Genomic DNA, 26519 nt, shown 5'->3' with positions numbered 1-26519 from the left:
CTTCTATCCAGGTTAAGGCCACCTCTGTGGTCGCTGCCACGGCCCCCACGCCCTTGGACGAGCTGGGGCATTGGGAATAGTGATGTCAGAACAAGAAGTTCTAACAGGGACTCTGCCCCAAACCTCCCCCACTGCCGACCTGCCTTCTACACTGCGAGCCCAGAGCCAGGACAAATTCCTCCCTGAACGGTTTCTGCATGACCACAGGAATTATGAGGCTTTGCCCTGTGGACCCCAAGGGGGAGGCTTCCCTCGCCACCAGACTTAAGGCACTGTCCTGCATTACTGTTTTCGGGAGGCCTCCAGGCCCTCATGCAGCCCCAGGCCACCTGGCCCTAAGCTCAGCTGCGTGCCCAGGCCGGTGCCTGCCTTCGGAGTCCTCTTGACCGGGAACCTTGGCGGAGGCCCTGTCTCCCCTGACTTGATGCCTTCCCGCGGCCAAGGCTTTCCTCTGTCCCTCACCTCGGCCTGTGGGGACAGGGGCCCTCGGCAGGGAGGCGGTTCCTCCTGTCTGCTCTGCATAAACCTGGCCCTTGCCCCGTGTCATTCCTGAGGAAAACAGAACCCTGGGAGACCGTGCCTCGTGTGTCACTGCTGCAGTCAAGGACAAAGAGACGGTCACTTCCACTTTGGCTTGTTGTCCTAAAGGGCCACCTCAGCGCTCAGCAGCTGGGTCTACATAGTAACCAGAGAGTCGCTGTTCTGCCCTAAGAATAAAACCCACTCTGGAGAAGGCTGAGAACAAACTGAGGGCTGATGGGGGTGTGGTGGGGGAAGAGGGTGATGGGCACGGAGGAGGGCACTTGTGGGAATGAGCACTGGGTGGTATATGGAAACCAACTTGACAATAAACTATTTTTTTAAAAAAAGAATAAAACCCACTCTGTACTATGACCCAAAGGCCCTGCAGGGTCTGGACCCCCCCCCCCAACTCCTGCCCGTCCTTCACGTCGCGGCCTCGCTCAGTGCCGCCTTGTTGGACAGGCGCCCATGAGCACGCCAACCAAACCAGGTTTTGTGCTGCTTCTCCATGGAGTGCGCCCTTGACTTTCCTCTGTGACAATGCTCACAGTCTGTCATCACCTCGTTTATGGTCTGTCACCCCTGCAGGGGTAAAAGCTCTGCGTACACACACACGACGGACGGGCCTCAGTGGCTGTGTCGCGGGCACGACATGCAGTTCGGCAGGTAGCGGGAGAGGACTCGGCTCCTGCTCTGCGTTGAGCTTGTATGAGAGGTGCTTCCAGGTGCTCTCCGGGCATGGCTTGGACTCAGATGCTGAGTTAGTCAGAACCGAATGCAGGGGGTTGGGGGGTGGCAGAGAAGAAACAGCTACATCCATTCAGTGACAACTCATCTGCAAATTACACATGGGGGGCTGGAAGGAATCGTGTGGCAGGGGCGCCTGGGGGGCTCAGCTGGTTAAACATCCAACTCTTGACTTCATCACAGGTCGTGATCTCATGGTTCATGAGTTCGAGCCCCACGTTGGGTTCCACGCTGAGCATGGAGCCTGCTGGGGATTCTCTCTCTCTCTCTGCCCCCCCCCCACTTGCTCTCTATCTCTCTCTCAAAAATAAATAAGTAAATAAACATTTAAAAACTCTATATTAGGGGCACTTGGGTGTTCGGTCAATTGAGGGTCCAATTTAGTCTTACGTCATGATCTGACAGTTTATGGATTCGAGCCCCGTGTCGGGCTCTGTGCTGACAGCTCGGAGCCTGGAGCTGCTTCGGATTCTGTGTCTACTTCTCTCTCTGCCCCTACCCCACTCAGGCTCTCTATCAAAAATAAACATTTAAAATTTTTTAAAAAATATTTATTAAAGAAAAGGCAGGCAGACAGGGATGGAATTCACGTCTCCGTCATGTCACCTTTCTGCGTTATTGTCAGTGGTGCTCTGACAGGAGGCCCACAAGCTGTCCGACGGCAGGATGCTGTCTGGTTGGTTGACCGGTTGGTTCGGTGGCTGGCTGGTTGGGTGGTCGGTGGGCTGGCTTGTCTTCACTGCAGTTCTCAGAGCCTAGAACTGTACCTGACGCACGCCAGGTGCCCCACACGTGCTTGGGGGCGTTGAAGAATTGTTGGAGCTGCTGTAGGCTGTCGCCATCTCAGGTCCCGGAGGATGGAGGGGAGAGTAGGTGAGTGTTCATCAACCGTGTGTTGTTGCCTGGAGGTCTGTGCGTGAGCAGAGAAGCTGGGCACGTGACCTGCATGCTGTCCCTCCGCACCCTGCCCACACCCCAGGGGAGGGCGCCTCACCCACTTCATGCTCTACCTGCCCCTCCCAGATCCCTGTAGATCCTTCTAGCGCCCTCCGGTTCCATGTTTGTCCCACGAGCCAGCACAGCCTCAGTGCAAACTGGCCTTGGCGAGTGCTCGGTGCAGTGGCCAGAGACACACCAAGGAGAGAGGAAGGTGATGAACTCACTTCTCTCCTGGTCCCTTGCTTCCCCTTCCTCTTTTCTTTTCCACACAAGTACAGATTTGGGGGCAGGACTCAGCCTGGGGAAGTTCAGAGATTGGAGCTGCCCCCATGGGGACTCACAGCGCCCTGGGCATGTTCAAGCCCGTGTGGAGTGACCAGGGGGCCCAGAAGAACTCAGAAGAACACACTGCCAGTGAGACAGTTGGGGCCTGAGAACTTGCCAGAAGGATCTGCCCAGCCTGTTAGTGGACGCCTTGCCCTTACTGTAGCTTCAGTGACCATCATTCAAGTTTCTAGAAAGTTCCATGGCCTGCCTTTCTGCACGGACTTCACAAGGCCATTATGCCCAAGGCTTATTTGGCTTTAGAGAAATGAAATTAACTTTTAAATGCAGTCACAGCATTTCCATTCTCATTGATCCCGATTAGTTTGGCCAAGCCTGAGCTCACAGCTTTCCACATTCAACTTTTCTTGGTTCAGGAAAAAAAAGGGGGGGGGGCATCAGAGAACACTCACCCATCTTTCCCTGCTCTGACTAATTCTGGAAACATGGGTTTGAACCGTAGGAAGTACAACGTGGTGGTCCTTGCGGGCTCCCTGTAACCACGAAGTGGTGGGTGGATCAGGACCCCTGAGGCACCGGGGAGCCCTGAGGTGGAGTCATTCCATTCGATGCCTCTTGGCCACAGATGTTTGGCTCTTGTCATTGCCTCTGGGATGAGTCAAATTCTGAATCCCATGGATGCCTGGGTCTCTCCAGAGCTCTGACAGTCCACACGGCCAGGACATTTGTTCCTAATTTTTTTACCCACGTCCCACTCTGCAAGTGACTGGAAATTCCCATTGGGGGTTGCAACCACAAAGTAAGACTGCTGACCTCAGGCATAGCTATTTTGGCTTTTGAAGATTCTCGACCCAGAGAATGGAAGTATTTATATTGTTGGCATTTGAGTTAATAGCTGAGTGGCCTTCTGGGAACATGATAGGTTATTCCATTAACTCTGGGAATCAGACAATATTTTCTCAGCCTCATTGCCGAACTCTCTCAAGAAATATAGCACTCGGGAACAAAGGGACAAAGAGCAAATGTCTGAGCTGCGGGGAAGAGAGGAAGTTGAGGCAGGAGACTCGGATGGCTCTGCCTTTCAGGTGAGGGAAAGCAATCTTCTACGAGCTGTCCACAAATCTCAGGGATTTGATGTGATGTGTTCAACTCACAGGCCTCAGAAGTGAAGCCCCGCCCCAAAGTTCCGGACCCTGTCCACTTCTAAGATATCCAAAGAGCAGCAAGGCCCTTTCCACTGGCTGCCTGAGATTCTCGGCTGGGCTTCACCCCTCACACCCATCGCTCCGCACCATGGTGTGGATGAGTGGTAAGCTGCACCTTGCTGTATGAAGCCTAGGAGCTAGAAAAGAAACGCCAGACCCAATGCAGTTCCTCTTGGGGAAGCATCTTCTTGCCGGCTGCTGCTGTTTTTGGCTTGTGGCCACATCGCCCCAACTCTGCCTCTGTGGCCATCTTGTCTTTTCTCCTGTGGTCAAAACTCCTTCTCAAGATTCCTAATTTAATCACATCTGTAAAGACCCCCCCCCCTTTTGTCTTGCACAAAAATTCACAGGTCGCTGGGATTAGGTTAGGATGTGGATATCTTTTGGGGAAACCACTTTTCAGCTTACCTCAAACTTGAAGCCTACAACTTCATTCTTGGCTTGTATATTGAACGGCAGATCTAGATTTCTGACAGCAGCCACCCAACACCAAGGGCCAGGGAGGGAAGGGCTCTGCACAGACCACCCCCTCTGTGCCCTTACATTCAAGGGATAATCCTGAGCCCTGATACCTCAGTGACACAAGAGGACCAGGCCACATTCTGCTTTGTCCCCAGGGCAGGGCAGGCTGTGCTCGCTCAGTGAGAAAGCCCTGACCACAGCAGGAAAGTGTAGAAGTATCCAAGTATCAGGGGCATTCGGCAAGCCTGCTCAGCCTCCATACCCTGTTTGCTTGTTCTGTTTTTCCAGTTGCTATTTGCAGTGGCCCAGGTGGCTGGAACAGTCTGCAGGCTCTGTTCTGCCTGAGCATCTTAATGTGGAGTCATTTCCTTGCGCTGGTGCATCTGGAGGGGGCCTCTCACCGGCAGCAGCAACACACTCTGTGTCAGACACGACAAAGGCTGTGGAGGAACAAAAGATCAGAGGCAGCAATAAAAACGTAACTCGCTCCCAGAATGGAGTCTCTGTGTCAGGAGGGGAAAGCATCAAGAATCCACATGCTGTGGTAGGTCTCCAGCCAGACGGCTGTCACATGCACACTGGGAAGACACATCTCCTCATATCATGGGACCCTGGCCAGGAGTACTCAGCCAGGTGCTGCAAATGTGGGTCGGCTCCCATACGCTGCTGGGTAACATCTGGGCCTTCGGCTCTGCTGGCTTAGCCACTAAGCAGGAAATGAGGTATTCAGCCAGGAAGGAGGTTTGTGCGTATAAATGCAGGCGTGGGAGAGGTCCCAGAGCTGCAGAGAGAACTTTGTGAAACTAGACGGTTCTATGTGACTTCTGGGAGTTCAGCATAAGGGAATAGCAGCTGTCTTGAAGGGGGACAGAAAATTGTCTGAATTTACGCAACAAAAGGAAGGCCAGTGAAGCTGTGGCATCGCCTGTTACCTCACTGGGGTCATGAGGCCAGATTTCTCTTCACCAAGAATCTAACATGGTCCCGGAAGGAAGTGGAAACGTCTCCCCATTAAGCCTCATTTTGATTGTTCCCAAGATTCTGCATCAACGTGACCGAATGTTGGATGTCAGACTTCGCCTATTGCTGCCTGGTTCCCAACTCCGGATTCATTGCTCACCAAACCCACCACAAACCAGCTCCTCACTGGAAAAATCACCAAACCCGCAGTGCTGAAAAGTAGTCATTATCACATATGCTTTCAATTCAGCTGGAGCTTTGCAGGAAACATGCTTAGTCGTCCACTGCTGGTTGGCCTGTGTGGCCCCTCCATCTGCGGAAGCAGCATTAAAACATGGACAACTCAGAGTTTGCTCCTCCCCACGCCTGTGGTCTTTTACTGCACTTTGGTGTTGCGGGACCCATGGATAGCCCCCAGAGACTAGAAACACCATTCCTCGTTCTACTTTAAAAACCCAGAACGGATACCTAGAGGATTTTGACCTTTTCCAGTAGAACTCTATTTTATTTCACCTATTTATTTTCCCTCTGACTTAATTTTTAATGACCCTAGAATAAATCAAAATAAATCAAAGTGTTGAGTAACATATTCAATTTGTAGAATATGGATCCTCCTCCAACAACTAAACTCGTGTTCTCACAGGCAATTACAACAGAGTGGTAATGAATAAGGAAGAAGGGAATCACCCCACAGACTTTGCCCAGCGTGACGTGGGCTTCATGACTATCCTCATGGACAGGCCAAGAATGGTGGCCAACAGAGCAGCTCTCAACCCATTGGGGATTGAAACAAATCAGAAGCTGTTTTGATAATTGGTTGTACCAAAGAGGAGAAGCCCATAAATCTGGGTGGAGAGGGAGAATGTTTCATGCTATTTTAAAGTGAAATCTGTTTGAATTGGCTGAGCTTTCTGAGGTTGACTAGACTTTGCAATTCCAGAGGCAGGAACACGGCTGTCTTCATTGTAAAGAACAGTGACAATACCTATCGAAATTCTCAATGTTGCAGCAACACACAGGAACCTGTGGCCTATGTCCATAAGATCCAAAGGAAAAGTCTTGGTTCCTCTTCTCCTGGCCACAAAGTTGCTCCTTTGGTTTCTTTTCAGAAATCTTTGGGAAGACATAGAAGGGGATTATTCAGGTCTGGGACGATGGCCCTTGTCCTTTCTCCCCATCTCCTGGAACAGTATCTCAGGATCTGGCTCTGAACCTCATCTCCCCTGCAACTGGCAGAGTCTCACCATAGAGATGGTTCTTAGCCTTCGTGACCCACTGGAATCATCCGGGGAGTTTCAAAATTGCAGAGGCCTGTGCCCCATCCCCAGAATTTCTGGTTAACTTGGCCTGGGGCATGAGTGTGAGATTTTTGAAAGCTCTCCAGGTGACCTTCAAGTGGAGCCAAGGTCAAGAACTGCTGGTCCTGGGATTCTCCCTCTATAGCCTTGAAGCTGGTGACTTTTCCCTATTAGAAATGTTGTATGGCTTTACCTACTCTGGACAAGGGCACATAGGGTCCCTATGTTATCCTTGGCACCACATTGTCAGCAGGGCCTGAACTGGCCTTGGGACTGTTCTGGTGCATGTGGCCAAGTGTGACTGCTTCTTGTACACTAAATGAGTATTTGACTAGAGATAGAGTCTTAGTCTGTTAGGGTTGCTAAAAAATACCTTCAACTGGTGGTTCAAACAACACTTACTTCTCACCATTCTGGAGCCTAGAAGCCCAAGATCAAGGTGCAGGCAGATTCAGTGTCTATTGAGGGTCTTCTTTCTGGTTCATAGACCACCACCTTTCTGCTATGTCCTCACGTGGAGGAGGTGAGAGGTCTCTGGAATTCTTTCATAAGGGTACTAATCCCACATTACACATGCATGATCTAATCACCTTCCCAAAGCCCCATCTCTAAGTACCATCACCTTGGGAGTTAGGATTTCAACATATGAATTTTGGGGGACATGACATTCAGTCCATATGGATGGGCTCTCATAAAATGTTCCCGTGATGTCCTGTCCCTGCCTTCAGGAAGCAAGCAAGGATAAGGAATGAAAGGAAATAAAGGGTTTGGTTAATCAAATCAAAATGGCCCTGTGGAGGCTTTTGTGGGGCATGGAGCTGAAATATTTTAGGGGTCCCTATTTAAGAAAACAAATATAAAATTAGGAATACAGAAGTGCCAATAGGACCTTGGAAGATGTGTGCACTGAAAAGTCCTGAACCTTTGGCTTTGTGAGCTCTCTATAAACCCAGTTTGGTTGAAATGAACGACCAGAGCAGCCACAAAGTGGACTCGAAGATGCTTGTTGGATGTGACAAGGTTGAAGCACACTTTCAACATGGAGAGAAATTTGTAAAATATTCACTGGAATTAAAAGGGTTGCAGAGGGGCGCCTGGGTGGCTTAGTCGGTTAAGCGTCTGACTTTCGCTTAGGTCATGATCTCACAGTTCGTGGGTTTGAGCCCCACGTCGGGCTCTGTGCTGACTGCCTGCTCAGAGCCTGGAGCCTGTTTCAGTCTGTGATTCCCTCTCTCTCTGACCCCCCCCTGCTCACGCTGTTTCTCTCTCTCCTAGAAATAAATAAAAAAACATTTTAAAAAATAAAAAATAAAAAAAATAAAAGGATCGCAGAACAGGATGTGAAATCCTCCCCCATTTTTGTAAAGTGCTGTATGCACCCTCACTTCAAAGTGTGTTTTATATCCCAGTAGAAAAAAAAGGATGTTGGTTTCCTATAAGCAGTGGGACCTCAGGCCTAGGAGCGAGGTCACAGACAGAAAATGTCATCACCACGCCAGACACAGTGGTGGTGCCATGGTACGGCACATCCAGACCCAGTGCACCATGCGTCTATAGCTGTGGGCCCTCCAGTCCAATGATAAATGACATGAAATTCCTTGCAAGTTGCCTATGAAATGGCTCTTTATTAGGTTTGGATGCTGACTCTTTTTTTGGAAGAAGAAAGAAGAAGTTATTTCTTTCATCCAACTACATGCAATCAATATACATGATATCACTAACATATTGTAGTAATTTCAATGATTAATATGTGCAGTACCATGAACGTGTATAATCCCAGACTTCAGGAGAACTTCGGGAGACATGTTTCCTATACGACGCGGAGAGCAGGTGGGTAAGGACGCATGTTCGGATAACAGAGCTTCCGCGCTGCACATTCCCTGAGAAACACTTGGAGCATTTTGGATTTTCTAAGCATGACATGGAGCATTCTCTTCCGGCAACGTATGACCAATCGATGCCTTGACTGGCTCCGGAGGGTGGTCCTTCCTTCCCATGCGGACGCATCTCTACCTCACATACGAGTTGCTTCAGTGTGGCTATAGGCTTCCTTACATTAACTGAAGCTTGTGGTAGAGATCTTTACAGGAGCACTTGCAAAATGAAGTCTATAACTCTGGAAGAACACCCTCGTTTGGTGTTATATATGACCTAGGCATACCATGGGCCACAGGAAAAGGATGATGAGAATGTCATGACATGCTTCTCCTGGCACAGTGACAGACAGCAGGGAGTTTGCAGTGACCTGGGCAGGAAGCACCTTTCTGTCCCCTGACTCTAGGATACACTTCAGTCTGATGTCTGGCTGCTTTCCACAATAAGAAGAATCTAAAGACTCTGGTCTAGAGGTTTTTGGTTTCATCCTTTGCTAGGGTATAGACCCAACCCGTCAGAGAGACATCAGAGGCAGTTCTTTTAAAAATCCTCCTCCCCCGAAAGACAGAGGAAATGATCTCTGAAAATTGCAAACATATGCTGACGAGACCAATAATATACGTGTTTGCACACTGCAAGTTGTCCCCACCACAACCCCCCCAGTCCCCTCAGCCGTTTCGGTTGGACCCGCAGGAGCGCCGACCTCGCCTTGCAACTTCAGACAAGTTGGATGTTGTTTTCTTTTCCTTTCTCTCTTTCTCTCTCTCTTTCTTTCTTTCTTTCTTTTTTTCAGTTGTACTCATGTTCCACATTCACATGGCTTTGATTAGCAGGCACACACATGCTCCAAACTTAATGTCATCTGCGGCTTTTGATTTTATTTTCCCTTTATGGAACTGGAAAAGTCTTAGTGTCCAGCCTGGAGATGGTTTGTCTTTGTTTTTCTGGCAGCCCCACAGCAGAGCTGGCCGGGGGGGGTGGCTGGGGGGGGACAGAAGAGAGCAGAAAGTCTCCTGACTGCTGGTTCTTGGGACAGCAGGGTGGCCCCAAGCCCAGCTTCTCTCATGTCCCCATCTCCCCTTGGCAAAGACACTCCTCTGCCTTCTCAACAAGCCCTCCATACACACATCCCCGTGAGAGGAGCTGAGGACTTGGTGTGTTCAAACCTTAGATGGCCAAGGAGGGACAGGAAACAATGAGAGTGAGATTGTGCATTCCTAAATCCTAAAGAAAACTTGTGGACACTGTGGTATTTGACACAAAGATGGCTCTGGCACGGAGAGGATGTCTCAGTGTGTCCCATAGCAATGATGAGGGCACCCTTGCATGGCTTTCCCCAGAGAGCAGCCCTAGGAAAAGGCTTACTGAGTTTTAGGGTGATTCCTTCCAGAGAGGAATGATTACTTCCTCACCGCCACTCTTGACCCTCTTTTCTCTGACCTCTACTAAACCCATTAAACACAGCCCATTTTCTTTTAGAAGAAGCAATAAAATGGTAACATCTGGGAAGACATTTCTAAGAATATGATAATGAGAAAATGGCAGGCAGCAGTGGACTGGGCTTGGAAGAGGAGTGAAAAGGACCAGAAGAGCCTCCACAGGAAGGCCACTAAGACCAAGTTGAGAAAGAATTGTGCCCTCCTTGTTAGGAAATGGTGACATTGGCTCCTGTGCCAACTGGGAGGGTTAATCAAGGACATCTCTGTGTAATGAATCTTGATATGAAGTCACAGAAGATACAAGTAATTTGAATAATGTGCTGATTAAAATCTGTAGAGTATCAGTGGAATTAGATCAAATACTGATAAGTAGAGGAAATGCAAGGCTATTGCATTGTCATGCATGGTCAACCAATATAATTAATCATGCACTGAACCTTGTAACCCAGTCATTCTTCATTAGGAAGTGGTTCCAAGTGCCAGGTATTGTGCTGGCACTGATGGGCACCCACTGAAGGAGAATAGTGAAGCTAGTCTAAGCTGCCTCACTTTACTTTCCCGAGATACACACATGGCTTTTTTCCTTCATGTTTCCTATTAATTGCTGAGATGATCATCCTTCCTACTGTATACTCGATACACCCTTCCCTCTCCTAATTTATCCCCAAATTCAGTCTAAAGTGGCTTCAAGATTGAGCTCGAATGTGGAAAAAATACAGGGGAAGTATCATTCCACCTGCACACAAGGGTGGTCACTGGGAGTGGATACCACTTATCTGACAGCCAAAATCACTTGTGCACTGTCCCAGGCATGACCCTCTTCTGGTCCAAGCTTTTCCCATGGTTAAGATCCAAAGCTTTGTTCATTAATTCAACAAATATTAATGAAAGCTGGCTATGTGTGAGACCCATTCTTGGTTCCGGGGTTATAGCAGTGAACAAAACAGACAAAAATTCTTGTTTCCTCTTTCTAGATGTAGAAATGAACAAAGAATAAGTCATTAAAATACTTCTATTTAAATCATGAGTAGAAAAACATTAAGGCAGAAAATGCAATAGGGATGGGAGACATAAAAGTTTGGAGAGGAAGGACTGATGGGTCTCAAGTAAAGGCATGAAGGAAGTGAGGGGGGCTTGTTCTGCAAATAAAGCTGAGGAAAGAGTGCTCTAGTCAGAAAGAACAGCCAGTGCATAGGCACTGAGACAAGAATGTACCTAGCTTCATCTAGGGAGAAGAGCAAGCTGGTGTAGCTGAGGGCACTGATCAGGGAGGCAGTGAGGAAATGAGGATCGTGTTTTGTTGTTCACTCTTAGTTCTCAGTTCTAGGCAAGAAAGCACAGGCATTATGACAGAGTAGCCGAAACAGGGTCTGCCAGCTTTGGCCAGCATCCCTTCCCATGAAAAATCCTCAGGCCTTTGTGCCTAATGGGATCATCTCCTAGACATCTGCTTCCCTGATGGTAAGTTTTAAAGATATTCTTCAAGACATGTATTATTAGCCTGCTTTTATAGAAGGCGTATCTGAAGCTGAGAAATATTAAGTAATTTGCATAGGTAATAAGTACTAAAGGAAGTTTTTAATCTAGATCAGTTTATTGTCTTTCAATTCACCAGCCTCCTCTTACTCTAAAGAAGGTCACAGTCCAGGAAGAGAAGGGCACATTTTTAAAAAGCACTGTTAGAAAAAGAAGTAAAACCTACTGTATTCAGGAGAGCTCTTCACAAGCCCATCTGCAACCTGATGCTAAACAAGGATAGATTCTACAGAAGTGGGTCAGAAAAGGCTTCAATGAAGGGTACAAAAGAATCAAGAACAAGGCAAAGATGCCCACTTTCATCTTGTCCACTGGGAATTGTATTGAAGGTCTCAGCCATTGCAATAAGGCAAGAAAAGTAAACAAAAGGTTTAAAGATCACAGAAGAAGAGGTAAATACATACAAGTGGAGAGGCCTCCTCAGAATTGCCCCAGCAGGGATTGAGGAGGAGAGGGTATTTATCTACTCACTTCCATCCCCAACTTGTTCATGGCTATTCCCAGTGGCCTCCCCTGCCACCCTTCAGAGCTGGCTCTACACACAGCCACCCAAACTCCCAGAGCACAGGACAGAGAAAGAAGAGGGGCACAGGTGCTTGAGGTAGGTAGGAATCTCTCAGCTGGTCTCCATTCCCATTATGACATCTGAATCCCAATAGCAGAGCATAAACATCTCACTTCACTGGGATGCCCATGTTTAGTGACATACGTTTCAAGCCCCATGCTCTTTTATATCATTGACTGCTTCATCTGATGCTCAGCATTAGAGAAATAACCGAGGATGTTAAGTGAACCCACTGGAAAAAAGTATGTGGGACTTCAGTGAGACAAATAGATATGATTTACCTTATGTATGGATTTTCATAAGGTGATGAGAACCTAATCCTCACCCACCAGTGTGATTCCAAGTCAAGGACATAATACATGCCAAGATTTTGTTTTACTGAGTGGGTGTGAAAGCAGAGAAGCTTTAGACCTAGTGTTAGGGACAGGGAGAAGAGTCTGGAATATGTGGAATGCCAGGAGACTGTTTGCATGCTTGCATGCATGTGTGTGTGTGTGTGTGTGTGTGTGTGTGTGTGTGTGTGTGTATTTGGAAGAGGAGTAAATAAAAAGAGTGTGTGGCCCTTGGAGAAAGGGCAGCTGTATTGCAGGGAAATATTTGTTGATATTTTTGTTTAAGGGATGCATTGTAACTCTCTCCTTTCTTCTACTTTAAAAAAAAGTAAATGTCTTCACATAGTCTTCATCAGTGAGTACAGATCTGTGTGGCCTGTAAGTGCAGTCTGGGGCTATGTTATGATAGAGTTAAAGCAGGAGGAACCAGGGGAGGTTTCAACATAAGAGTTTTACAACACTAAGGGAAACTTAGCTCCAATATCTTACATTTGGATGCTTTTCTTAGATGAATCAACTACTTTTCAGAAAAGAAGAGAATTATGAAAATGTACCACTTGGCAGACATAGAAAGCAGCTGCTTATCATCATTAATTTTCAATAAATATGTATTAAGCAACAAGATATATATCACTCTGCAGGGTTCAGGGCCTTGGGAAAATATGGTATCCTGGAAACAGCATTCACACAAAGAATGACTCAAGGCAGATCTGTGTCATCTGCACCCCTCCTTCCTCCGTGCTTCTGGCTTAAACTTTCTGGTCTGAGGGTGAGTGAGAGGTGCTGTGCACTTCACCAGGAGGTGGCAATGGCCTGGCCACCTGCCTAGGACCAACACAAAGAGAAAATCAGAGAGGGATGATTTGAAGGAGAGACCTTAATTCTTTGAAATCATAGGGAAGGGACATTTCATTTGAAGACATTCATTTCCCAGTGAGGAGGGAGAATTTGTGATTGCAGCTATAATTTCTCTAGGGAAATTGAATAATTAAAGAAGGTCACATTATTAAAATCAGGGGCATTTTTTATTTTTGGCCTTAGGACTCTTTAAAGTCTACCATGTGATGATGCTCATTGCATGACTCTCTTGTAAGTAAGACTGACCAGCAAACCAGCTATGAAGTAAAATTGGGTGTCGGACAGAGTGGATATGGTAGTAACTTAATTAATGTACTATTTTCTCCTGCTCAGGGGCTTCTCAGAGGCAAAACTGGATTGTTCTGGGTGGTTCTTGCTGGTAGGACAAAAAAATGGATATATGAGGAGGGAATCTTGAGGTGCTATTCACTAAACTGATCAGTTAAATTCCAGACACAGATTGAGTTTTAATGCAGCCAGGATCACTATGAATTAGGAGGTCAAATATATATGTAACACTTTCCTATACATTGAGCAGAATCTCCAAATTGTATAGGATTCCTCTTAGGGCCTGATGATATCTATTCTCTCTCATACAAGCATACGCATATGTACTGGAAGACATAAAAAACACAGACCAGCTTCTCTAACTATAATGGAATAACTTTAGTGTAGTAAGCTAAGTAGAAAAAGAAAAAGAAAGAAAAAAAACAGAATGTCTTGTCACTTGGAAATTTTAAAAAATCCTTCTAAACAACTTTTGCTAAAAGTAAGAATAAAATTCAATTAAGCATCAAATTCAAAATGTAGCAAAATAACAACTAAGCTGATTAAATTCAATAATGATAGATATTGTAATCAATATATTACAGAAAAAAGTAACTTCTTAAATGAGGTGTGAAACATAAGCCATTAAGAAAAAAGAAAAGATTAAATTGGACTCCGTGAAAGTGAAAAACACTGTACAATGATGGAAGCCAAAAGCAAGGGAAAGGCACCAAAACCAAGTGAAAAGTCATTGCAAATTGGAAAAAAAAATATTTGCAATGCAAATAACAGAAGATTTATTGGCAAAATGTATAAAGATACTTTACAAATCAATAAGAAAAAGGTAAGCAAACTAAAATGACCTGACCATAAAAGACTCTTAAATACAGAGAACAAACTGAGAATTGCTGGAGGGGAAGTGGGTGAGGGGATGAGCTAAATGGGTGATGAGCATTAAGGAGAGTACTTGTTGGGATGAGCACTGATATATGAGTGATAAATCACTGGGTTCTACTCCTGAAACCAATACTACACTGTATGCTAACTAACTTGAATTTAAATAAATAAATTTTAAAAATAAAATTAAATAACCTGAAAATGCCCTACACAGGTAAAAAAGCAATTCCTGAGGAAAGGGAAAATAAATGATTGATAGATGAAAAAGTTTCCAAACTTCTTAATAATTAGAGGAAATGCTAATTAAGTCAATGGGATATAATTTCACCCCATCAAATGGCCAAAATCCATCATTCTGAGCAAGTTTTGGTGAGGTATGCAGAATAGAACGCATGTTCATTGTTGGCAGAAATGTGAAGCCTTTTATGTGCAATGCAGGTCTCAGTTCATGAGGTACAGACACTATGGCTCAGCAATTCCAGCCTGGACCATGTCGAAGTCTATACTTTGGAAATCTTGAAAACGTTGAAAGAAAGGAAAATACCAGTCTAGAATTCCATACCCAGCAAGATTATTCTTCAAAAGTGAAAGGTAAATAAATACTTTCTCAGACAAGCAAAAACAGGAAATTAGTGACCAGGAGACCTGCCCTACAAGAAATGCTAACCTCGATCAGAAACTTGGAACCACCCACAGAAAGGAAGAATGTTGGAGAAGGAGTAAACGAAGACAATATAATATCTTCTGCTTCTTATTCTTAATTAATCTAAAAGAGAATTGTTTGTTTACAGCAGTAATGGTGACAATGAACTGGATTTTTATAATGTAAGGTAAGAGATACAAATGATAGCAACAGAAAAGGGCTAGCCAGTGATCTGTCACAAGGTTCCTTTGCTACACGTGAAGTGTAGCTGTGTTATTTAAAGATGGTTGTAGGTTACTTTAAAACACATATTGTAAGCCCTAAACAACCACTAAGAAATTTTTAAAGGAAGTATAAATGATAAACCATAAGATGAAATAAAATGGAATCAAAATGCTCAGTTAAAACAAGAGAAGAGGATACTTGACTCCCTCTACATCCAACTAAAAACCCTGGATGTTATATATAAATGAACATTAGAAGACTCTGGAAGGTGGAAAGAGGAAGGCAGATTGGCCTGGCACCTTGGGACTGGAAAAATTATATGGCAGTGAGTCCTCTGATTCAATGCCTCACATATCCAACTGGGTGCTGGAGAAGCTGGCCATCCCCCAAACTCTAATGGGTGTGGACAAAATAAGCAACCACAAAATCTTGATCTCTCTAGTCAAAAGGATGGGGCAGCCAAGCAAGACAGAAAAATGGGACAATAATCACTGCCCCAAGCAGCCACTCCCCACCTCCAACACACACAGATGTGGCTCCACTCCAACACACACCAGCAAAGGCTGAGTGTGGAGTCCAGACTTCCACCTCCTCTAGGCTGTTTGAGGCACCCTAACCTCACACCAGCAGGATTGGGTCAGAGAAGGCCAAGGAGGGAGCTGGGACTTCCAACTCCACTGGCAGTAAGAAGACACTTTCCCCTTCTTATCAGAGGAGGCCTAGTGGAAAGTCAGCACTTTCAGTACTTGCCAGAGGTAATGAGACCACCCCCTTCCATTTGTCAGTGGAGGCCACAGGGACAGTGGTAACTGGATGCTCCTATTTCTCCCAGTCAAGGGGGCATCAGTGGAGGCAGCATGGGAAACTGGAAACTCCCACCTCTACTGGACAGTAGAGGAGTCCCACTGTCAGGTGTCAGTAGAGGCTGAGTAGGGACCTGTACTTGCGCCCCTACCTGGCATTACTAAGGTGGCATCCCCTCTCACCTTCCTCTGCCAGAATGGTGTCTGAGGAAGCCAAATAACATGGATGGTTGTTATGAAAGCCTCATAAAATGATTCCCAAGATGATCTGATTTCTATAAAAAAAATAAACCACTCATCTTACAGAAAACCAGGAAGATTTCAAGCTGAATAAAAATAGATGTCAACACTACAATGGTGGAAATTAGAACGATCTGCTGGAGATCACAAAGCAGCCATTAGTGACATGCTTCAGGGAGCAATCACAAACAAAGTAAAACAAATACAAAATGATAGAAAGTCTCAAAAAAGAAACAGAGGATATAAAGTGACCCAAATGGAAATATTAAAAATGAAGCCAACATACTATTCATGGAATAAAGCCCACTTAGTCATAGTACATAATCCTATCAGTGAATTGTTCGATTTGAGGTATATGTACCTTATTGAAGACCTTCGTTCTATATTCATGAGGGGTATTGGTCTGTAGTTTGCTTCTGTTGTGGTGTTTTGGTCTGGCTTTGGTAGCAGATGAGTGCTGGTCTTAGAGAATGCGTTGGATTATCATCAGTCATATCTTGTTGTTTGAAGGACAAGAAGTTTGAGATTGAAGGACTGGTATTAATTCTTTAAACGTTTAATAGAATTTACCAGTGAGACCATATTGTCCTGGGATTCGTGTGTGTGTGTAAGGGTGTGTGTGTGTGTGTGTGTGTGTGTGTGTGTGTGTAGATTTTGGACTAATAATTCAACCTTTTTACTTGTTATAGCTTTGTTTGGATTTCCTATTTCTTCTTGATTCAGTTTCAGTATGGTGTATCTTTCTAGGACTTTATCTGTCATTTAGGTCAAAGGTTTCTCTTACAAGGTCAGTAGTAATGTTGCCCATTGAGAAGACAGTGCATATGGGAGTAGGAATACCGGTAAATAACATGTGTAAATACATCCAGGGACAGCCATTTCCACTGTAAATATTGTAGTGGCATTTTGCTTTTTAACTTATCTGTATGTGTATCTGTTTTAACTTTTTAAAAAATTTTTAAAGAAAAGTGCAAAATAAGATGCATGCCAAATTTTTGTACAGAAGACTGTACAAATGATCTCTAAATACATCCATAAATTCAAAGCAGGGCAATAAAAATTCTAGTGGGAATTTTAGCATGATGACGAGAACAAAGCATGATGGGAGAAGAGCTAAGAAGATTCTGGGTAGGAAGGAAGGGGAATAAGAAGATCTGTCCTATCTGGTGCTTGATGCATTGTGTAAACTAACACTAAGGAGCATAGAACCATCACTGGAATAGGAATAGGTCACCTGATCGGTGGACTAGATGGAGAGCTGAGAAATAGAACTAAGTAAGTGAGAATGTAATTTATAATAAAAATGTCATTTCAAATCAGTAGGGAGAATGGATTGGCAAATGGATTTTTCAGTAAACATATTAGAAAAATAAAGCTGGATCTTTGGCCCATTCTTAACATTAAAATAAGTTCCAGATGGATAAAATATTTAAAAACAAAATATAAAATCATGAAGGAATGAGGAATTATTTTGAATGAAATCATTAATAATGTTGAGGTAGAGTGATTTCAAAACCAAATCTTATAAAGAAAAAAGAATGGATTCCAATATATAAAATTGTAATTTAGCAAAAATGAACAGTTTTAGGAAACTCCACTTCCATAGTTTCATCACCAATTATATATCAAAGGAAAACATTTGCAATATATAATAGAAAATGGTTCATTTCTTTAATGAGCAAAGAATTTTTTAACAATAAAAGGAGCACATAGATTTTAAAAAATGGATAAGGCCATGAACAAACACTTAAGAATAAACACCTGAAAGCATTCAGTTTCATACCTTATCAGAGAACTGCAAATAAAATTAACAGTAATATAGTTGAAAACTAATATCGGGTTACAAAGAATTTGGAAGACTAGCAAAAGACCTAAGCCCTTTCTGTAAAATATTTTCCCTAAGTTTCTCTAGGGTTTACTTTTAAATTTAGATATTACTATAAATCTTTTTCTTTGTGATGTCTTCTTTGGCTTTTATGAATAAAGTCTTTTGTTATTCTGAAATTCACATTTTCCTATTATTCTTGCTGTTTCTTAAGGGACTTTTTGTTTTACATGGAGCTCTTTCATACATTTAGACTCTCCTATGGTGCTTGATATAAAACAATTCATTTCCCGATAGTTCATTTATCGCCCAGCGCTATATAATGTGCAATCCTTTCTTCCCAAATTGATCAAGAAGCTGACTTTATCATGTACTTTGGTTAGTCTCAAAATGTGTTGGGGGCGCCTGGGTGGCTTAGTCGGTTAAGCGTCCGACTTTTGCTTAGGTCATGATCTCGCGGTTCGTGGGTTCGAGCCCTGCGTCGGGCTCTGTGCTGACTGCCAGCTCAGAGCCTGGAGCCTGTTTCAGTCTGTCACTCCCTCTCTCTCTGACCTTCCCTTGCTCACGCTGTCTCTCTCTCGCTCCTAGAAATAAATAAAACGTTAAAAAAAAATGTGTTGGACTGTCTCCACCTACTCTTGTATCTATATCTCATTTTGTCCACCAAACCCCTCTTGCTGTAGCTGAAGAAAATAAAGCTCAGAGGGCACACAGGCAGTGTGGAATGCGGCTTGAGAGGTGGCCCTTGTCCGCCTCCTGATCTCTAACACAATGTTCTTGTCCCTCAGGTGCACGTCCTTGTACCAGGCTTCTGATCAGGTGGGCAGCGATGACCCCACCCCTCCCCCTGAATACTCCAACCCCTGCTCAGAAGAAGAGGTGACGCATCCTTCTGACAGTGGCCATTCCTGCACCATGTCTGTAGAAGAGCAGGGTGTGGCTTCGTTCTGATTCCTGGGCTTGGTTCTGTGAAGCTGTGTCCCATGAGAGAAGGTTCACCCAGCCGGAGAATCCAGCCACTGCCTCCTTCTCTCCCCACAGGGACCAGGGTCCACATCCCAAATAAGAATATGGGCACTGGACTCCGCGTGCCTGAGTTTGGATCCCAGCTCTGCCACTTCTGACTTGGTGACCCTTCTGTGCCTTCAATGCTCGTCTTGAATATGAGAACAACAAGAGTGCCTAATTCACAGGGGCTTTGTAACAACTGACTGAGTTAGCCCGGTAAAGTGCTTAGGACAGTGTTTAAAAATGTTAGCTATTAAGGTTAGTTTACCTAAATTTGGTCAATTCAAGTGTTGGTATCTAGTTAAATTTATATTGTATTAAAAGGCACAAATCCTTTTCTCTTTAGCATTGAAATTGGCATTTTGGGGAACTTTCCAACATCTCTTAAAGCATCCTTGCTGAAAGCCAAACTTTCCCTTAGTCTGTGTGGCAAAATCATAGAGAGAACAGCCTGTTGAATTCAGGATGCAGGTGGTTTGCTAACTGGAGGGGGAAAAGCGACCGCAGATGGTCCACTTCCTGTTTATAATACACTTGGGGAAATGACCATTTTGCTCATGGAGAAAATATTTTTTTTATCTTATTGGGTAAAAAAAATAATAGATTACAGAGACAGAATATTACTATCACAGCATTTTTGTCTCATGAAAAACTGATGGACTTCACTAACTATTGATTAAACATTCTACGTGTAGTTATTCTCCAGACAATACGAATCCTGGCATAAAATAGCCTTACAGGCAAAGTTCATTTATGGCCAGAGAAGTTTCACCAAAACAATAATATCCCAATATTATGGTTCCAAATTGAAATGCCTGCAGCCTCGTTGGGGACTTCGGTTTTGATCAGAGAACAAATTGTTTGTGGAGCTACCATTGCCTATTCCTTACTCAGTTTCCCCAAAAACTCAACAATCTGAGAGGCAGTAGAAGGTTGGTGTATTTAATTTTGCAACTCTTTGCCCAGATGTGTATATTCAGATGTGCGGAGCCTGTTCTCAACTTATCTGTCAAAAAGCATACCAACCCGGGCTGGATTTATGTGTTTATACACCATCGGATACCACCAACGCACTCCCAAGAAATGCTTTCCTACACTCAGAAGTCCAAGCAGAAAAAATCCCTTTGCCTTCTTCTCAGCCTCCACCTAAAACTTCCCTCCTTCTAGATTACTTTACATCTAGAGAATTCTGTTAGGAGATTTTGGACCTCTCATTCCCTTTTATCCTCTGGTTCTGTTGTTAGCATTAGCGGTCTTCCCTTGGAGGGCCAAACTTTGAAGCAATATAAAAACCAGTAATTCTGTTCTACTGTAAAGTGCATGAGCCCGTCTAGCCAGCCAAAAGAGGACAGGACTGCTCCATAACAGTCATGGGGATTTTTTTAATGGACTAAAAGTAATTTTTTGTGTGTCCTGTGCATTGTTCACATGTATATCTGCACACAGTGCTTGCAGGTACACACATACACGCACGGAATTTCCCAAGATGGCTTTGAAGAGGCAAGGGTCGAAAACAACTCAAGATCCCATGGGTTGATCTCATGACAAAGTTCCAAGACCCAACTCATCCTTGAGTCGCTACCAGGGACTCAACTGGCCTTGCTGGAATCTCCCAGGAAGACTCTGCCTGTTGGTTCAGCGTGCCATGGGTCGCTGCAGTCACTCTGGCACCGAAAGTCACAGATTGTGGACTTTGATTCTGAGCAAAGAGAGATGGCTGAAACCTCACTGTGGACACTCTCTGTGCCCTGGACAGATTTCTGCGCTGGTGCACCCGCCTCCAGATGCTGTGAGTGTTGGCCGCTGTGGACTCACAGCTGCCCCTTTCTGGAGAAGATCCCTTGGGACAATAATAGCTTCCTGGCCCTGAAAGTCACACCCACACACAAGGCACTTAATGGCCAATCTTTGAATCATACAAAAGGCCAGACCCTTGCCCCAAAGTGGTAGGGTCGGCACCACAGGACTCCTCACAAGGTCGGGCAGAGGCAGGCTTCAGCCAAGACCACATCCTTGCTCAGCTACCTCTCCTGCCTTACTCTGCTGCCCTCACTCCTTCTGATGACAGTGCTTCCTCAATACATCACTTTTCCAAGACTCCTCCCATCAAGTTCTGCTTGAGTAATCCCGCATCTGTCCACAGACCACTGAGCCCATCTGGAGTCTTCCATGTAGGCAATCACTCTCGGCTTGGATTAGTAAGGAGAGTAACAATATTCTGACCTTCCAGACTTACTGAAACAGCCACTATCCCTTTATTCTCCACCCTGTAATGGAATTATTATCAGCGTTCACCAAACCCAGGTGAAGACACTTGGAGAGAAAGAAAAGAAAGTAGTTTCTCTATATAAACTAGTTTCAAAAGTGCATTCAGGTATTAACAATACAATGGTACTTATTTGTTAGAAAACCACAGGCAATTAAGAAGTTTACAATATGTTCTACAAGTAAATGTGCCAATGAACAAAGATCCAGAGTTCCAGGGTGCCACTGGATTAATGCCCATTGTATAACACCTCATTTGTGCTTGAAAGTTCAACTTTTATCATTGACCACAAATGCTGTCAATTGTTTTCCTTGAAATGACAAGCTCACTTCATTCATTTTTGAGCAACACTTTGCCAAATACAGAAGTTCTGAGTAGCCATCATTTGTTGAGTAAAAATGGCATCACACACACACACACACACACACACACACACACCAAAAGATGAGTTCAGCACACAGCTCAATCTCATAAGGGCTTTTCCTCAAGGTAACTTACCTTTCTATATTTTTTTGCCCTTTTACAAAGTTTATTTATTTTTTAAATATAATTTATTGTCAAATTGGCTTCATACAACCCCCAGTGCTCATCCCTCAACGCCCATCACCCATTTTCCTCTCTCCCCCACCCCCCATCCACCCTCAGTTTGTTCTCTGTACTTAAGAGCCTTTTGTGGTTTGCCTCCCTCCCTCTCTGTTTGTAACTATTTTCCCTCTTTCGTTCACCCGTGGTCTTCTGTTAAGTTTCTCCAGATCCACATATGAGTGTAAATCTGTCCTTTTCTGACTGACTTACTTCACTCAGCATAATACCTTTCAGTTTCATCCATGTTGCTGTAAATGGCATGATTTCATTCTTTCTCGTTGCCAAGTAGTATTCCATTGTATATATAAGTCACATCCTCTTTATCCATTCTTCAGTTGACAGGCATTTAGGTTCTTTCCGTAATTTGGCTATTGTTGAAAGTGCCGCTATAAATATTGGCATACATGTGCCCCTATGCATCAGCACTCCTGTATCCCTTGGGCAAATTCCTAGTAGTGTTATTGCTTACCTTTCTATTTTGGTATACTGTGGTGCTTTATGTGTGCTTTTCGTTTTATAAAATCAAAAATCTGTACTGCTGTGACAATGGAGAGCGTAGGGTGCACTGATAGAGTCTGGTGTCACTGGCTGGATTCCTGACACAGTGCTGACCCGTCATCTTCACACCATCACAAGGGATATCAACACACTGGAAAAGGCAAAAAAAATCTTTGTGGGCTTTTTCAATGAAGGTTTTTATTTTAGAATACTTTTAGATTTACAGGAACATCACAGAGATAGGTACAGAGAATTCTCACAAGCCTCACATCCATTTTCCCTTATTATTGACATCTTGTATTAGCATGGCATGCTTGTGACAACTAAGGAATCAGTTCTGATATATCTTTATTAACTAAAGTCCAAACTTTATATGGGTTTCCTTAGTCTTTACCTAATGCTCTTTTTCTGTTCCAGGATTTCAGCCAAGGTGCCACGTGACATGTTATCAATCTTCTTTAGGCTCGACTCTATCAGATTTCCCCTAGTTTTGATGACCTTGACAGTTTAGAGGAATATTGGTCAGATATTTTATGGAATGTCCCTTAATTGGGATGGTTCTGACATTTTCTCTTGATTAGACTGGGTTTACATATTTTTTGAGAGAAAGACCACAGAGACAAAAAGCCATTCTCATCGTATCTTATCAAGAGTCCATGCTATCAGCATGACTTATCACTGTTGATGTTGACCTTTGCCAACTGACTGAGGTGGTGTTTCTCAGACTTCTCCACTATACAGTCACCCCTTCTGTTCCCTCTTTCCACACTGTCCTCTTCAGAAGGAAGTTGCTATGTGCAGCCCACACCAAAGGAGAAGGGAGTTATGCTCCACCTCTTTGAAGCTGAAGTAGCCACCTAAGTTACTTGTTAACAGGATATTTTCTTAGTGTTATTATGAAATAGATTTGACCTTGCAGAACCTTAAAAGGATCTTGGGGGAATTCTCAGAGGTCCGCAGACCACACTTTGAGAACAACTTTTCTGCACACTGGAGGCAGGGATGTGTCTGGAACCAAGGAGCTACAGTCAGGTATATCTTGCTGCTTCTGGAATTCTCCATGGGTAATTGTGATAGGAAAACTGTAGACACTATTACCTTATAAGTGCTCGTCCGCTTAAGGACTCAGCCCTCAGGGATGTAGTCCAACTCCTCCAACCAGACAAGCAGTGGAACAGACAAAGCACTTCTGTAGGGTGAGCAAAATATAGAATGAGTCATGGAAAAAGAGGAGATAAGTATCAATTGTGGCTTACCAGTTGCAATGACTCATCATTGTGTCACGAACCCTCTTGTTTTAAATCTACAGAAATTGGGTCGAGCTCCAACATTTAAGGAAAACTGTTACAGATCATACTAGATCTCGCTTCTCAGCAAGAAGGGGTGAGGGTATCTAGCTCTAATAATCAGTGAGATAACACTTTTAGAAGTGGAGCCTGATATAATGTACAGCATGGTTAGACACAGGAGACACAAGCAGTGGACCCAGACACAACTCACACTCCTGTCTCCTAGTCCAGGCACCTTGGTGACAGCCCACCATGCGTGCAATGCCTCAGCTCCTGTAGCTTCATCCAGGTGCAACCTGACACCACCTTGCCTCAGGCCTGCGCTACACATCTCTTGGCTACCACCCATGGCTTCCTTATAAAGCTGGAGCATGGGATGCCACAGAAAGCCCCATGGTGCCCACATACGCACAACCCAGATTGGGGCTGTGCATATGTGCTCAAACTATAGTCTGTTTAGGCTACCAAAATAACACACCACAGACTGGGTGGCTTAAAAAAAAAATCTATTTCTCACGATTCTGGAGGCTGGGAAGTCCAAAATTATGGTGCTGTTAGATTTAGTGTCTGGTGAGAGCTTCCTGCTTCACAGATGGTCATCTTTCCACTGTGTCCTCAAATGGCAGAGGGAGTTCTCTGGGGTCCTTTTATAAGGGAACTGATTACATTAATGAGGGCTCCACCTTCATGACCTAATCACCTCTCATGGACCCTACCTGCTAATACCATCACCTTGGGCATTAGGATTTAACATGTGAATTTTGGAAGGTACAAACATTCGGTCTACAGTAGTAGTTAATCCCCCATTGGGAAAATGTTTGAATGGTGAGAGACAGGATCCAGTGATTAAACACTTACTTTCATTCCACCCCACTACACCAATAATGATTCTGACTCACATTTTATGTGGCTTCTCAGAAGATTTCATAGCATTAAGCTATGAAATTTCACTCTCCTATAGCAGTCAACTTAACACATCTCACACTGGTCTCTCTTCTTTGCTGAAACACTCTCCCTACCCCTTAGTTTTGCTCCTAGGATCACTTCCCAAAGAAAGTACTCGTATGTGTTTGTCTCAGGCTCCCTTTTCTGAAGAAGTTAGGCTAAGACAGATCAATGCCATTTTGTGACATTCAAATATTCATTCCTTCCACAAATACTTAGTAAGCACCTACTATGTGCAAAGCATCGTGGTAGGCTTACAGACAACTGGGGAAATTATCAAACAACTCATCATCAAGTATAAATGAGGTACAAGGAGAAGTTTGGTGTGTTTTCAGATTCTGCAGCACCCTAATTTAGGAGACTAAGGAGGGATTCTCTCTAAGAAAGGAACTTCTCACTGAGACCTGAAGAGAGAATAAGGCTTCTTTCCAGGAAGGGCAGGAGAAGAGGGAGCATGTTAGGCAGTGAGACATCAGGTTCAAAGGAATGGAGGCAAAGGAGGGCACAAGCATGTGCACAGAAGAAAAAGAAACCCAGGATAGATGAGTGGATGGATGAGCAGAGAAGGCAGCGAGACTGGAGAAGAGCGAAAAGAAAAAGAGGAACAGAACAAAGGGAACCAGAACCTCATGGTGAAGAGACTTGATAATTTATCATATGAGCAGTGGGAAACCACTGAAGGGTTCTGAGTAGAGTTAGCATTCTTCAGAGACTGTTTTGGCTGTGGATGTGAAAAATATTTGAAGGATTGAGAGTGGATACAGGAAGACTAATTAGAAGGTGATTTAACCGATCTAAGCAAAAGATGAACATGGCACCCACTGGATTGGTGGCCTGTGGGGATGGACAGAAGCTAAAAAATTTGAGAGGTGCTCAGATGAAGAAAAACTCCATATTTATGGCTAAAATGGAAGTTAATCATGAGAAAAATAAAATGTGTCAATAGTTTCTGAATAGCTTCTCTGTAATTTGTGTAAAAACTCTACTTGTTTGCCTGGTGTATTTTTGCTGTTTGTAATTTTCTTTCATGAGAAGAAGTTTTAATTAATTTTAAGAACATTTAAAGACAGTCCATTTATATACTACATAATTCTAAGACTTCACCTCATGTAGGTAAAAATATGAGATCCTTTGATCAGTAAGATCAGAATTCAAACTTCATCTGCCGCTTACTGGCAAGGTGACTGGGCAGATCATGAATGTTTCCCAGTATTTTTAAAAAATGTAAATAAATCAGTGAATGGAGCTAATACCACCTAAATCTTGTGTATCTGGTGATTGTTAACTTTTTCAAGAATGAACTAAGATAATGGATGTAAGGTGCCAAATGCAGTGCCCAGCACCAATAAGTACATGAACAACAGTATCTATTATTTGTGGCATCTACAGATCATTAATCAGGAGCCCCTCTCAAACCTTACCGAAATCAGCGTCTTAACACACACTATCCTAAAACACAGTATACTAAACCCACTCTAAAACTGTGGTTAACTATACTCCTTGCACTGTGTTATTCTGTTTGTTCTAAATGGCTCCCTTGCTCTCATCTCATCCATTGTTTTACATTGACAATTCCAGTTCAGGTTCTCCATTCCCCTCCCTTCCTCTGACTATTCATTGAGTTGCTCAGTTATATTGCCCTCAATAAGCCTGAAATGTGGCACAGCATCTGTCTCTGCCCATGCTTCACCTCAGCCATTCCAAAACTATTGCCATTTTTGTGCCTCTGCAATTGCAGCCACAGTGACTTGGGTGGCCCACTGTGTTGTTGCCCTTGGTGGGAGATAGGGCACCTGGCTCATGGGAGTTGTCCCAAGTCACACACACCACCCAACAGCCGTGGAATATGTGGCCTCCCCAAGCTTGCTCTGAGTATCCTAGAAGTGATTTTTCCCCTGTTGGCCCTCATGGCAATAGCCTTACACACACATTAACTCCATTAACTTAATCCATTAATTTTGAGTCATATTTAAACACACAGTGGTACAGAGTTAGTACATCTGGG

The sequence above is a fragment of the Hyaena hyaena genome, unplaced genomic scaffold, assembly GCF_003009895.1.
Source record: "Hyaena hyaena isolate Hyena2069 unplaced genomic scaffold, ASM300989v1 scaffold_31, whole genome shotgun sequence".
NCBI classification, from domain to species: Eukaryota; Metazoa; Chordata; class Mammalia; order Carnivora; family Hyaenidae; genus Hyaena; species Hyaena hyaena.
Note: the sequence above shows the minus strand (reverse complement) of the source record.